This window comes from Misgurnus anguillicaudatus, chromosome 22, assembly GCF_027580225.2.
Source record: "Misgurnus anguillicaudatus chromosome 22, ASM2758022v2, whole genome shotgun sequence".
Classification (NCBI taxonomy): Eukaryota; Metazoa; Chordata; class Actinopteri; order Cypriniformes; family Cobitidae; genus Misgurnus; species Misgurnus anguillicaudatus.
In genome coordinates, this window is record NC_073358.2 from 30,256,855 (window position 1) to 30,273,158 (window position 16,304).

Consider the following 16,304-nt stretch of genomic DNA (forward strand, 5'->3'; position numbering starts at 1 on the left):
ATTAGGGACCCATAATAAGAAGTCAAAATTATACTTAGGGGGTCCCTCAGATATTTTTATTTTAGTAAAAATAATGCTGACAAACCCGTAGTACATTTTGTGAATGACATTGATGGCAGTTCAAATAATTTGAACAGCTTTTTTGCTGAATTATGTTTTGAGTAAAATATTTAAATGTATAGTCTAAGTGACTAATAAAGAAAGCAACTTGCCCCACCTAATGTAGGCTATCCTGCACTCAACTTAAACACCACTTATAGGCCTAACACATTTAGGTCCTATCTAGTCAAACTTTATATTTTGAAATGATTATAGTTTCTAGCCTTTATACAAAAATATTTTGGGAAGTATTACATGAATCATACATTTGTGTTTACATGTACTAATGTGTTGCCATTTTGAGTTTGCTGCTATGTCATGTTGCATGGTGGGGACCCCCCATAAGACTTGATTCAATTTGAACACTGGGTTTCTACATGTTTTTCTTCGGCTTTTAAAACCTGGAGTTGGGGTTAGATTAAGGGTTTGGGTTAGGATGTCTAAAAATGTAAAAACCCCAACCCAAATCGACAATGGTAAGAAAATAGGAAAAAACAATGAGATAACAATACATAAAATGAAACAAAAAAGAAAGTCGTGCCACGGACATGAAAAACTATTTATAGAAATTTATAGGAAAAAGATATTCGTGCTCAAGGCACGAAGCTGAATTTCGTGCCATGGACATGAATAAATTAAGAACATTTTTTGTGCCTATAACACGATTTTCCATGTGATCAGTCTGTGTTAAAATTAACTGCAAGTTGAGTGCTAGTTGCACATGGGGTTCCCACGTATACCATTCAAATTTGTTTCCAGTCCTGTCACTTAGGAGTTTTCATCTATGAGTTAACAGCTGCGAATTTAGGATGTAGGCAGTGAGGCAGCTTACTAGGTTTTGGAAAAGAGATAATGAGAGAACATAGAGGGAATCTCAAACTCTCAGTGGTACATCCTACAACTCTAATAGACTCTAATGAATGTAATTGGGTTAAGGGTTAGAGATAAGACTGTGCAAAAACACCAAGAAGAAGCCTTACAGCACCGCACATATACAGCAAGTCACACCAGGGAAATGGTGTATACTTAGCGTTTTGCATCCCTAAAGCGTGCTTGAGGCCAGTCATTCTCACATGTTGCAGGTCAGAGCTGCTGGTGCTCCTCTGAACATTTAATTTTCTTGAACTCATGCTGAGATAGGGGGCTGAGGGATGTCACCAAGGGCGAAAAAGCCTGACTAACTACAGAGCAATGAACTACACAGAACAGTGTTAGAGATCCTAAACAAATATTATATTATGCGAGTGTTGCACACACACAAACTCGCACACTAGTGGTTTTAATGCTAGATTCTTCTCCTTCACTTCTTGAAGGATATGACAAGCCTGTAAGGGTTCTTGGCAAACTATGAAATGCCACCACCTTCTCATTCTTACCTTCTATCAGTCTTTCTGTCATTTCTTCTATTAGTTCACATCTTTCATTGTCACTTGTCATTACTGTCTGTAAATGTCAGCCGATAGAGTGTCTATAAATCTACCGGGCAAATTCATCATCCTTTGTCTCACACGCAAATGTATAAAGTAAACATATGGAGAGTTGTGTTTTATTATGTATATAATAGCAGTTCTCATTTCATGCTGTTTTTATTCACGGATATAAGTAGAATTAAATAAAGACTTTAATAAAGATAAATATAAGAACACTGTCATAGCTGCGGTTATACTTGACGTCGTCTCTTTACATTTTTCAGAGCGATCAGCTGTAAAATGTTTTGGTCCTGCTTGATTTTCGTTGACTTTGAGTAAAATAAATGTAAAGTTTTTCATAAGATCCTATGGGGTCAATGTGTTGCATGAGAAGCTTGATGCTGTCGGGAGAACAAGCACCCGAGTGCCTCTTGCGGAAATTATAAGATGTTTATGACTTACGTTTCTTTCCCGTCACAGAAAACCATCACAGGTTTATCAATGCAATTAAAGTATTATTTTGTTTTGTTTGTTGATCACGAAGTACAAAGTAGATGAGGAAAACTAGGACTCTGTGTACTCAGCGCGCCGCCATTGTTTGTTTACATTGCGTGAATGGTCCGCTGTAATATCAGGAATGGATTTATTGCGTTCTGTAAAAAAGGAGGAGTGGCGTTTATCGCATTTTGGGAAAAAAGGGAGAAAAGATGACAGAATAACACGGCAGATATTGGGTTTTGCGTAAAATTAAGAATTTACTTTTAACTACTGACCTGATATAATACTGATTTTGGCAGTAACTCATTTTTTTCAAAAATGCCGTTTATCGCGTCTTGGAACCAAACTCTTCATATGATGCACTGTGGTCTGTTTCTTACATAAACCTGTTGTATGATTTCCATACTTTGTTTTGTCGTTTTAAGAGCAATAAATGTGTGGTTTTATAGCTGGATACAGTAAAAAAGTTTTACAACAAACAAGGGTCTAGAACAACACAGGGATGATTAAATTATGACCAAACTTTTTATTTTCAAAATTTTATATTGACTATCTCTTTCATTTGTGCAGTGAGTGTATGTTTAAGGTTAAAGCAAAGCAATGCTTTCAAAGGATCCCCATTGCATATTTTTAGAGTATTGTATGCCTTAAAGAGCACCCCCATAATCCCACGTGTTTAAAGAAGATTTCCTATCCTAGTGATCTATGTGGCTTTTATAGTATAAAGACGTGTTTCATTCTATAATATTTCTGCCAGGAGCAGGGAATAGCTCTATTTATTTTTGACATGGTACATTTAACTGTGTTGCTTAGGCTTAATTTATGTATGGATCTATGCATAAATATGTAAACAAGAAATCTAAGACAAACATATGATCACCAGGTAGACAGTAATTACTTTTATCACGAGAGATGGAAGTCTAAATGTGCAAAAAATGGCAGGCTTTGCATAATAAAATAACCAGCCTGTCATATTCTCTGTTTCTCTTGCTCTCTCTTGTGGGTATGTACAATGTGCTGCCTCTCTGATGAAGTTAACAGACTAATTAAGACGAGGGAAAACTTGTTTCCCAAGGGCAGTCTCTCCAATCCTCCGCTAATTAAATCTAGAAAGTGTGAGTGATACACAGCCAGATCAGATGTGAAAGGAAATTTCAGAATGAAACAGAGAGAGAAAGAGAGAGAGAGAGATACATGCATTGATACTCATAGTGCCGCACTGGTCCTGTAACTAAAAGATTACGTAATACAGTACAAGCTGTAGTGTGTTCTTTGTGCAGATTAAACCATTGTACTGTTGACAACTGTCTTTTTTGATGGTTTTTTTATTATTTTAACACCATTGAAATATTCAGATCGACATGAAGAATGTCAAATGAAAAAAGGGTTTCTAATTTAAAGGTTATGAAAAAGTACAGATGGCTTTTCGCATAGCTGTACAAGCTAAAATATATATACAATAATTTCAAAATGTTCCTATAATTGTTAAAACGTTATTTCTCCAGTTTCTTTTATAACAGAAAAAAACATATTCATTTTTCGAAGTGAATAGAGATTTCACATATCAGTCCACACACCATATCTATATCTGCTATAGGCCAGCATATAAATGTCTTGATTGGTGGTTATAGAAAAGAGCAACCTGATCTCACTCTAAAACATCTATTTGCCGTGGTGGCGATTTCAAATAAATTCATATGATGTAAATCACACAAAAATGTATGTTTGCCTGACAGCAGGTATGAAATCCCATCCTAACTTCAATGTCCCAGATATAAAGATTGTACAAAAAAAAAACAGATCTTATAAATTCAGTTAGCCATCTCGTAAAATAGTTTAGTTTAGTATTGCTATAGGATTGTGTTAAAAGATATCATGTTCATACATGCTCTTAAATCTAACTTTGTTGCTGCAACCATTGTTGTGTGAAATGCAAATTATAAAACAGCCCGTACTGGTTCTTCATTCTGATTGGTTGAAACGCGTTCTAAGCCGTGATAAAATAACCCGATAACCCCACGTTCAGACCACATTACATAAGTATCACTGCGCCACTGTTGCTGCGTACTGATTTATGAAACTAAACACCACAGTCTTTAATCATATTTTTAATTTGTCTACAATTGCACAATTAATGGCGATATCCAGATAAATGTCAAAAAATATTGTTGAGTCATCTCGTCAATAAAGAGAAAATGTTCCCTGAGGAGTTTCTACCTCACATTCATATTTCTGCTATCCACTGGGTGGCGATCTTACCCAACTTAAACACTGACGCATTCACTCAACACTGAAAACATCGTGTAGTACTGTTCATGGCTCTGAATCTGATATCCTACAAAAGTTCTTCACAAAAAATTGAATTATTTCCGCTTTTAGCTGAAAATTTTAGAGGTGATAAGAGAACAAATGAAGGTAGGATGAAACTTTTTTTTGAAGCGGAGTGTCTGTTTTTTCATTTGATATATTTTATGTTTATTTAAAGAAGATAATTTTTCTGGAAGCCATTAAAATAAAACTGGGTGGCAACTGGCAACTTAAAAAAAAAACGCTGACGGGGAAAGAGTTAAAGTTAAGCATTCTTCCATGCATATTTGATTATAACTTCAGCAGTTGCACAAGTTAAATGTTAATGTATATTTTAGATGAATGTTGATTTATGAAAACAAACACCAAAGTCTTTAATCATATTTTCATTGTGTCTTTGCTGCGTCTGTGTTGGTTGGGAACTACTCTGTTGCAGCCACACTTGATTCTGAGGAACAATTTTGTTTGGCTAAAAAGTAATATTTGTACTAATATAATTAGAACTTATTTGTGTTTTATTTTATGAAATCCTGCTAACGTTATGCATATGAAGTAACCGTTTTATAAAAACATTAAAGCCCCGCAAGGCAGTGGGGTTACAGTGCATTTTATAACAGCTAAGGGTTTTTCCGCTTTGCGTCGTGCCTAACAACGCCCCTTAGGTGTTATAAAATGCACTGGTAACCCAATGCTTCTTGGGGCTTATTGCTTTATTATCCAACCTTTATATACAAAGTATTATAACCAATATAAATCTGTATTCTATTGTTTTATACACATTTTATTGTTTTATACTCCAAGTGTTGCTTTAATGCAAGGTATTATAATCAATGAGTTGGAAATATGCCAGCTCTTAAATTGCATGTTTAATAAAAAAAAAAGAAAACACATGTATGATTTTAAGTTGATTTACTTAGAGTAGAGAGATTGATGCATGTATTAGATAGAACAAAGTAAAAGAGATACATTACACTCTGATGCGTTATGGGAATTCCCCAGAAAATTTAAGATCAAAGGATCTTGCCATTAGGCCTTGAACATGATCCTAGAATTTGGCCTTGAGACTTTGCCTTTAAATTGGTGCTGCTGCAGGACTTATTCAGATCTGGATGCCACAGCCAGCATCTCCGTTTTCTGAAAGCCTGAAATCTTGTGTGCTCTAGACTTAGTATTTTTAGACTCTGTATTTTTGTTTCATTACTTTTTATTTAATATTTTTATTTCTTTTCAATTCGGCAAAACTTGTAATCGCAAACAACCATAATTGTATTAATACATTATTTTATAAAAGACAATAAGAAGTCCGCTTTTGTGAACTTAGCTCAGATAATTAACTATTAATAATTAAATTAAGTCTTCTGACAATTATACATGAGTACAGTGTGATCTAATCTTAGAGCGTTACTTTACTTGAGGTAATGTGATTGGTATACTTAGGGATATAGTTTGACTATTCTTGCCTACCCGGAATAGAAAAAGAATAGGCAAAAGGTACTTAATTTCCATACCATAAAACACAATGTGTGCACACAATACCCATAATATAGCAACTAGATCTTTAGCTTTTAATACCAAGTCAGGTGTGACATTTAAATATGTTCCTCTAGGAAAATCCCTAATCTTCTGAGACACCAGAAGACTAACTTTTAGAGGACATAACCTAATATATCATTATATTCAAATCAAGTCACTTTTTTAGCACATGTGCAAGTGCTGAGTGGAAGTCTTAGGTGCATGCTCCAGAATACAATAGGACAAACTGTACAAATCACACTTTTACATAAAATACATTATACAGAGATGTACACAATATACACATAATATACGAATAAACGAACTGTGTATATACACATAATACACAAAACACAATGTACTCATGAAGTGCACTGTGGGTGGGCATAAGGATAGATGTACATTTGATATACATTAAGTACAGATTAAATACAGTGCAGTTATGTTGTCCTGGTGTGATAGGGCAGTATCACACTTTTTTCATAACTTTTTTTCATTAGTCCTTGGTTACATCTTCAAGACCATCATAATGGATATTTAGAAAATATACTGTAAATACATTTAATCATAAAAACAAAGATAATTGTGCTAAATTCCCAAATCGGCACAGTTGGTTAGTGTGCTGTAATAAAAAGGGTGTTTGCTAGAATCTGGGCACATCAGAAATAGCAGCGTCCAGATGGACAAAAAACAAATAAAATAAATTAGAAAACGAAAGAAATACAGTAGGAAATGGATATTAATAATAACTTAAAAATTAGGCAAAAAATGAGCTGAACATACTATGAACATGAATAGATTCACATCCACTAAAAGATTTAAATTAAGTAGCCGTCCCTAACCAAGCCATAACCCTCTTGAGCTGTACAGCATAAAGCAGAAGTGATATTCATAGGTTAATTACAAGGCTAACCCTATGAAGAAAATGAAGAACCTAATACATTTGATGACTTACTTCTTACCAAAGAGGCCTGCGTTATGAGAGAGAGAATTGCCATTTAGAACATAGATGGTCATTCCATTACTTATTCCCTAGTGAACAATTAGATGACTGTATAAATAGGTTTATTCATTTTCTGACGTTATAAGAGTTTCCTATCCTGTGTTTTTTAAAGGGACACTTCACCCATTTGCATTAAGCTTTGTATCGTTAGAACCCCAGTCATGTTTTTGAATGATTGTGCATCATTTCCTTAGTTTCCACTGAGACAGGAGAAATACAGATTTCAGTGTTGCACTTGAAAAATCATCATTTTGCATCATTGAAAGCAGGAAGTCCAATATCTTTGTTGAGGGGGTGAGACTATAAACACCCCTTTTTTCGGTCAAATAGGCACTAAATTCGAAATGTATTTCGCCTACAAATATGACGCACTTTCAATAAAGATTAAAGGAATATTCCATTTTCTTAAAAGAAAAATCCAGATAATTTACTCACCACAATGTCTTTCTTTGTTCAGTCGAGAAGAAATTATGTTTTTTGAGGAAAACATTGCAGGATTTTTCTTTAATAGACTTTAATCTTTAATAGACACCAACAATTAATACTTAACTCAACACTTAACAGTTTTTTTCAACGGTGTTTCAAAGGACTATAAACAATCCCAAACAGGGCATAAGGGTCTTATCTAGCAAAATGATGGTCATTTTTGACAATAAAAATAACAAATATACACTTTTAAAGCACAAATTTTCGTTTAGGTCAGGTCCAGCGCGACCTAGCGTAAATGCGTAGTGACGTTAGGGAGGTCACGTGTTACATATATAAAACGCACATTTGCGGACCATTGTAAACAATAAACTGACACAAAGACATTAATTAGTATCAGTTGACATACAACAACGTAGGAACGGTCCTCTTTCAACACACTTGTAAACACTGGGGTGGAGTTTCGCGTTCGTCTTCTGTGACCTCTTGACGTCATGACGTATTGCGTCGGGTCACGCTAGCGCATCCCCACGACCGGATCTAAACGAGAAGTTGTGCTTTAAAAGTGGATATTTGTTATTTTTCTTGTCAAAAATGACGATCGTTTTGCTAGATAAGACCCTTATGCCTCTTTGGGATTGTTTATAGTCCTTTGAAACTCCGTTGAAAAAAACTGTTACGTGTTGAGTTAAGTGTTAATTGTTGGTGTCTATTAAAGTCCATTAAAATGAGAAAAATCCTGCAATGTTTTCCTCAAAAAACATCATTTCTTCTCGACTGAACAAAGAAAGACATCAACATTTTGGATGACATGGTGGTGAGTAAATTATCTGGATTTTTATTTTAAGAAAATTGAATATTACTTTAATGTTTCTATGGGTGAAATGCTCCTTTAATGCAATCATTCAAACAATCGCTCAGTCTTCATACACTGTCAAAAATAAAGGTACAATATTTGTTACTGGAACAGTACCCTTAAAAGGGCCTAATGTGTACCATTTAGGTATATACATTTAAGGTACTAATGTTCACCCTTTAGGTACAAATTTGTACTTTTTAAGAGGGTACACCCCGAGTGACAGCATTTGTACTCTTATTTCTTAGAGTCTAGGATGAAGGTACAAAACTGTACCTTTTCCGTCGCTTGGGGGTACCGTATGATTTTGTACGTTCACAGTGTAGGACAGGTGGACAAGTTTTGGTTTGGGAGCTGGACCATAAAACAATAAAAAACACATTCTGTGTCTATTTTTGAGAGACGTGTTGTCTCTCTCCACAGGGGTCACAGATACACAGGAACTGATCTGTATTTCACCCCCTCTCTCTTCTCCTTTAAGGTTTTGGTTACTGGAAATATACTAAACACATGTAACATTGGATATATCATATGTTGTGATGCTACAAAGGTTTCATCTTAATGTTTGGTGTTGTTTTAAAGGTCATGGTGCGATGGTTAAAAAGGTCTAATTTCTATAATGCTAAGAGAAAGTATATCAAAGTTTAAGACTTAAGACATAATCTGTACTCCTGTGATGGGTGTCAACTCATGAGGAGATCTAGATTACAGATGGTTAACAGTCCCATTTGGTGCTCCTTCAGGTCACGAGAACCGACCAACCAAATCCTGTTTTGAGATTTTATTATTCTTTGTCTCATTCTGTGTATATAAGGTGGCTTGGCAAGAGACTCTGGGAAGTATTCTTTAGCAAGAATCTTCCCCACACTTTGCGTGTGTGTATTCAGACATTATGGAAGTATTCTTTAGTAAGAAACTTCCCCACACTTTGTGTGTGTGTATTCAAACATTATGGGAGAAATCTTTAACAGAATCTTCTTACACCATTTTGGGTATATTATATTCATGATGGAAGTACTCTGTAGCCAGAGTGTCTATTGCCAGGTATGACTTTGTAACTTTTGCAACTGTTGATCATTTTAATTAATTGGAATTGAATCAAATTCTGTATGATATTGTTTAATTTATGTTTGAAGCTGAAACCTGCCTGGTATAATAAATTGTTACATTTGATTCATCTGAATTCTTCAGGAATTGTATTGATTTATTTTAATTCTTTCAGAAATTATTATTTCCAGTAGATTAGAAGGAGTCTGATATTACCGCAAAATAAGTATGTCATGATATGTACACACTGGTGTTTTGATGTTGGATGGAGCAGGTAGCACATTCACCAGGACTCTCAGATTTATGTCTATCACCTGCCTTAGCAAGTTGCATGATCGTGACTAAAGTAACTATTTTTATGATCGGAGCAAGCATGGGGCGGCCAGACATAAAAATATTAGTTTACCCGGCAACCTCTGACTAAGATCAGAATTGGCAATTTTGTGTCCGTGAGATGTACGCAAACGGCCGGCGTATATCCTGTGCGATATCGGGTCCCTAATGAACGAATAATTAAGACTATGGGAATATATAAATAATCAAACATCTAAATTATGATCAACAGATAATTGGAATAATGCACAAAATTCTTAATATATTAAATTGGAGTCAGATTATAATTTAAACACAGAGATCAACGAAATTAATTTAATCATGATATGGAATTATTCTTCTAGAAGCGCTGAGGAAGGAACGAACACGAGTCCCCTTCACCCACTCCACTTGCATCCGTCGTTGGGCTTGTGGGTGGTACCTTACAGCTTGGTGATCCCGACGTGATCTCGTATACCACGGGACGTGATGACGTAGTACACCCGAACAAGTGACGTGGTACTCCAGGAAGCTTTCCAGCGCGACATTTCAACCATAACAGAGTATTCCATTCATCGCAAAATAGGAGGTTTAAACGTCTACTTTTCTGTCTGCAGCTGTGTTGGTAAGTTGATTTTATTTGCCTATTAGAAATGTTGAGGGTGAACATAAACGCACCCGTATGTTGTAGAATGGGACGTTAAACTCCCATTGAAAGTCCGGAGAAATCCGGTTAGGCATGACAATTGGAATAACAACACAGCTGTCAGAGAAATAATAACATTGCGGATAGGGAAATAATATATTTCCTCGCGCTTCGATTCAAACATCATCTCCTGCGTTTACACTCAGTAGGAGTGAATATTACATGGACTAATGACTAAATGTTATCGTGGTACATTACGCAAAGTCGTAAATTTGAGTCTAAAAGTGGAAACATCGCCGTGGCGATTATCTATTTGCTTCGTGGAACGATCTCGCAATTATATCGGAAAACCATAAAGTATTAGAATATCCGTGATTAATAAAAATCCAGTCGGGATGACAAAACTCCTTGCCCAAGTCAATGCGTCCATGTATGTAAACAAACCTGCGCAAAACAGGCGATAATAACTCTGTTAATGGAAATACACAGCATGACAACAGCAGTGTAGATGAGAATAAATTCCCTTTGGTAGCAAATTAAAGATCTTTTGTTTGTTAAAGCAACAAAAGATTAACTTAAAATGGATTAACATCTTCCAAATTTTATTCTGGTTCTCAAATAAGGGTAAACATTGAATTAATACAGTGATAACTATTGAACTCTCTGTATGAGATTTTATGTTGTTCACAGCACATGTGCAACATTTAAAGGAACAAAATCCTTCAGAGCAAGAATTAACTTAAATAAAGGATGTTATAAACTACAGTGTAAGTTAAGGTGTTTGCATATGAGAAGTGAATTTCAGGTTTACATGATTGATATGACAAGAGCAAATGTTTGTATTAATCTTTATAGGATCAGTAAATGCAGTAAACTATACAGTTTACATACTATACACGATGAGTTAAGGAGATAATTGTAATTATGGAGAATGAAGGAGAGATGGAAGTGTAAATGATTGAAGGCAGCATTGTTGGGGTTAGAGGTTCAGTGCAAGCAGAATGGAACTAAATGTTGGATATTAAGCAAATAGGGAGATAAGTGTAGATAAAATGGAACTAGGAAGTTTTGTTACAATTCCTTAATTAATGCAGAATTTCTCATTGTGTAAATAAGGTAAATTGAGCTAAAGCTTTGACTTATGCACAGCAAGATAATGATGAAACTGCTAAAATGATCAATAAAACACATGTGATCTTATCTGACTGAGAAAGTTTCACCACTGAGACCCTCTCAGAAAAGATCTGCTGTTTCTCCTTGTTTCAAGGTAAATATTTTAGCTTGATTGTAACAAATAACATACATCATTATTTTCTGTGAATCAATCAAAGTGATTTAAGGCGATGATTAACAACATGATATACAGTACAGCGGTGTTAAAAGTTCTAGGCTTAGTCCTTTCTTTATGAGGTTATGGGAATTGTCAAATAAACAATTTAGTCCAGTTGTCTAGAGATTGTTGAAGCTGAGTCTTTGTTTCTCTATGAGATTGTGGTAATTGTTAAAGAGCAATTTGTTGTCTAATTGTCTAAAGATTGTGAAAGTCATAAAAATAGAGCTTATAGCTGAGTCCTGACATCAAAGCAGGAATATAGAATTCCTGTTTAAAGTGAATCAGTGGGAGCTAGTAAAAGTGTTTTTAGAATTCTGTATGTCTTCAGGCTAAAAGTTTCTGACTTTAAAATCTAAAGCAAAATTTGTGCCTTACGCTCTATTCATTGATTACTTTTCATATTCAAATAGAATAACATCTAAATAAGACTTAATGAGACCTCAGCTAAAAACATGAGGAAATTGTGCCCAATTCCAGAGGGTCATAAAAAAAACCCAGCTGAGCAATGAGTTAAGTTCTGTACCCAGTATGTGCTGCGGTGCATTGCATCCTAAAAACAACAAAGAGTTGTTGTTGTTAGTGGACCTGTTAATACAGCTGCTACTGCAGGGTCAATTCACAGAAATGTGTTCTCAATTTTGCAAATGTAACATCATTCTAGAAGCCCTTGAGACCAGTTATAACATTTATTTTAATTAATATTATTTTTAATATAATGTAATTTATATTATAATTACATTATAATATATTATATTATAATGGCCAGACAGGCCTAATATGGTGAAAAATGATGCATTACATGCATTTCAAACTTACATGATTAAGACCCACAAAAGGCCCAGGGAATATTTAGATTCAGATTTATTTGGTCCACCATCTCGTGCCAAAACGGGGGTATGTGTATGTTTTTGCTTGTTCGTTTTGTTGTTTATTGTTGTTTGTTTGTTGTTGTTTGGTTTTGTTTTTTGCTTTGCAGGAACACTGATAATATCATGGCACAAGATAGCAAACCAAACAACTCTTTTATAAATTTGAAACATCAATTTAAACTGAATCTGATCAGTCAATGTACTTTTATAGTTGGTTAAAACTGTGGGAAATGTTAAATCATCAGAAATTACAGTCCTACAGGTCACAGAGATTGAAAAGTTTAATAGTGTGTACCATAAACAGACAGCACAGCAGTTAAACATGTGAGCTGACGGTACTGAGAACAACTCAGAGTAAAGCCATTTAAGTTTAAGATTAAAAAGTTAATCCAAAAATTTCCCCAGCAAAACTGGGACTTCTTATGCTCACAGTTTAAATGCAAGTGCAGTTTATGGTGCTATACACACTCAGACTATACTGAAACAACATAGTCAAATATAACAGAAAATTCTCAACTTAATCTGGCCTCTGAAATTAATTTGCAGAAAGTAATGATACAAATCTTCTTACCAGGAAGAATTTACACCCTAATGCATTGCTGTCAGTGATAGCTGTGTGATAGTGACATCATTTTTAACTAAAGATGATGCCATATCTTAATGCGAATTGCCCAAAATTTTAGAAATTAATGTTTCTTTGTTTGTTATCTTAACTTTTTTTCCTTTCAGGTGGATTACTATGACTCCTTAAGAGTCCTGACACTAGAGACGTGTCTGAGCCCAAATACAGGCACAAACCTAAAATGCAGGAGGTGGGTGTGATAATGCTTTGAGGGGTCATACACATCTCACAGTAATAAACTACTATATTCATTATATGACCTCCCGATGTAGCATCGGAACTAAAATTTTGCAACACAGATTACTTTAGGCTAGAATCCACCCACTTCCAGGCATGAACATGTAATGCACATATTTTCACCATTGCAACAACATAACACTGCGACCTGGTATAAGTTTTAAAACTATCCAGGCTTAAAACATCACACATATGTATGATAAATGACTTAGAATCCAAACTCTAGAGTTTGTCATACATGCAAACCCATTTAGCATCTCACACATAGGAGAGAAAATTAAAGGTCAACTTATGATTTTAATTTCATGGTAATATAAACTATTGGGTCAATTTTCTCTTGAACTACATGAAACATTTCAGTGTGCATGGAACATATGTATGGTTATAGTCACACATCAATTGTTTTGTCTCTGATTGTACAAATACAGGTAAAATAAGAACTATTAATTGATTACATAAGACCTATTTCAGATTAAAATAAGTAAGTGAAGAATGAAATGGCTAGCATGGCTGCAGACATGTCTAAACATTTCAAACTTTACAAAATGGTTATATTTGAAGTGCTGACACTTCTAATGATCAATCACATAAATCAGACACCTTACCATTGAATGTGACTAAACCAACATATATGTACAGAATTATTTGACAACATGCAAAGAATTATTGACAATGGATAAATAAGAAATTCAGAAATTATTTGATTTAAGTTTAAGTTGTCTGGGTATGTTTTAAGTACTTAATTGAATTCTTAGATATACATGGTTAACTTGCATTTCAAGGTTTTGAATAATTCTATTATTATTAAAATTATAAATATATCATATTATATATACTTTAGTATAAATATCTGTATTTTATATACATATAATTTACATTTATTTGTATTATATTTGAATGGTATTGTTATTATATGCTTTAATAATGTATACCACTGGTAAATATGCTAGTTAAATTAACTTTTGCCACTCTCCCTTTAAAATACACAGATTATATCAAAATTCCACTCTATGTTCAATATGCATAGTAGTGAAGAGTTTGGTAATGGGATCACCTTTTGGGACAAATTATTTTGAAAAAGGAAAGGAGACCTTATTTACCATTCGCACCAATATCATGAAACATCTAATAATGTCATGTGTTATTGTAATCATTCACAACTATTTCCTTCCAAGGAAAGTCAAGTTCATCAGTGTTCAGTCATTTCATGGTCATGTGTATTATATTCTAATTCCCTCTCATACAGTGGTACATTCTCAGTGTGAGGAATTCCTTCACCTACGGAGGTCTGACTTTTCTATCAAAAAAAATACCTTCTGCCAATAAGGTAACAGAGGACTGTTCAAAAGGTCAGGAAAATATCCAGGGGAGGACCCCATTAGAGACAAATGCTTCTAAATGTTGAGAGGAGACAGGTTCCATGAACAGAGCGCATGCGTTTGGCTGACACAATGGACTTTGTACAACAAATTTCAACCAGATCCATTTGGGAGATTATCTAACTACGAGAACCACAGAGATTCTGTCCATCACAGACACCTGTTCAGCACAGTTAAGTTCCTGCTTTGATATCTGCAGGCATTGTTTAACATTACAGGTGTTCATCTTGAAAAGACTGTTACATTTACAAAGGACGTATGGAGACCCAAGAAGTCCACCCAAAATGACCCCTTGGGTACTCTGACAGTTTCCCAATGGTCAGGGGAGGAGATGTAGGACAGGTGGACAAGTTTTGGATTTGGAGCTGGACCATAAAACAATAAAAAACACATTCTGTGTCTATTTTTGAGAGACGTTTTGTCTCTCTCCACAGGGGTCACGGATACACAGGAACTGATCTGTATTTCACCCCCTCTCTCTTCTCCTTTAAGGTTTTGGTTACTGGAAATATACTAAACACATGTAACATTGGATATATCATATGTTGTGATGCTACAAAGGTTTCATCTTAATGTTTGGTGTTGTTTTAAAGGTCATGGTGCGATGGTTAAAAAGGTCTAATTTCTATAATGCTAAGAGAAAGTATATCAAAGTTTAAGACTTAAGACATAATCTGTACTCCTGTGATGGGTGTCAACTCATGAGGAGATCTAGATTACAGATGGTTAACAGTCCCATTTGGTGCTCCTTCAGGTCACGAGAACCGACCAACCAAATCCTGTTTTGAGATTTTATTATTCTTTGTCTCATTCTGTGTATATAAGGTGGCTTGGCAAGAGACTCTGGGAAGTATTCTTTAGCAAGAATCTTCCCCACACTTTGCGTGTGTGTATTCAGACATTATGGAAGTATTCTTTAGTAAGAAACTTCCCCACACTTTGTGTGTGTGTATTCAAACATTATGGGAGAAATCTTTAACAGAATCTTCTTACACCATTTTGGGTATATTATATTCATGATGGAAGTACTCTGTAGCCAGAGTGTCTATTGCGAGGTATGACTCTGTAACTTTTGCAACTGTTGATCATTTTAATTAATTGGAATTGAATCAAATTCTGTATGATATTGTTTAATTTATGTTTGAAGCTGAAACCTGCCTGGTATAATAAATTGTTACATTTGATTCATCTGAATTCTTCAGGAATTGTATTGATTTATTTTAATTCTTTCAGAAATTATTATTTCCAGTAGATTAGAAGGAGTCTGATATTACCGCAAAATAAGTATGTCATGATATGTACACACTGGTGTTTTGATGTTGGATGGAGCAGGTAGCACATTCACCAGGACTCTCAGATTTATGTCTATCACCTGCCTTAGCAAGTTGCATGATCGTGACTAAAGTAACTATTTTTATGATCGGAGCAAGCATGGGGCGGCCAGACATAAAAATATTAGTTTACCCGGCAACCTCTGACTAAGATCAGAATTGGCAATTTTGTGTCCGTGAGATGTACGCAAACGGCCGGCGTATATCCTGTGCGATATCGGGTCCCTAATGAACGAATAATTAAGACTATGGGAATATATAAATAATCAAACATCTAAATTATGATCAACAGATAATTGGAATAATGCACAAAATTCTTAATATATTAAATTGGAGTCAGATTATAATTTAAACACAGAGATCAACGAAATTAATTTAATCATGATATGGAATTATTCTTCTAGAAGCGCTGAGGAAG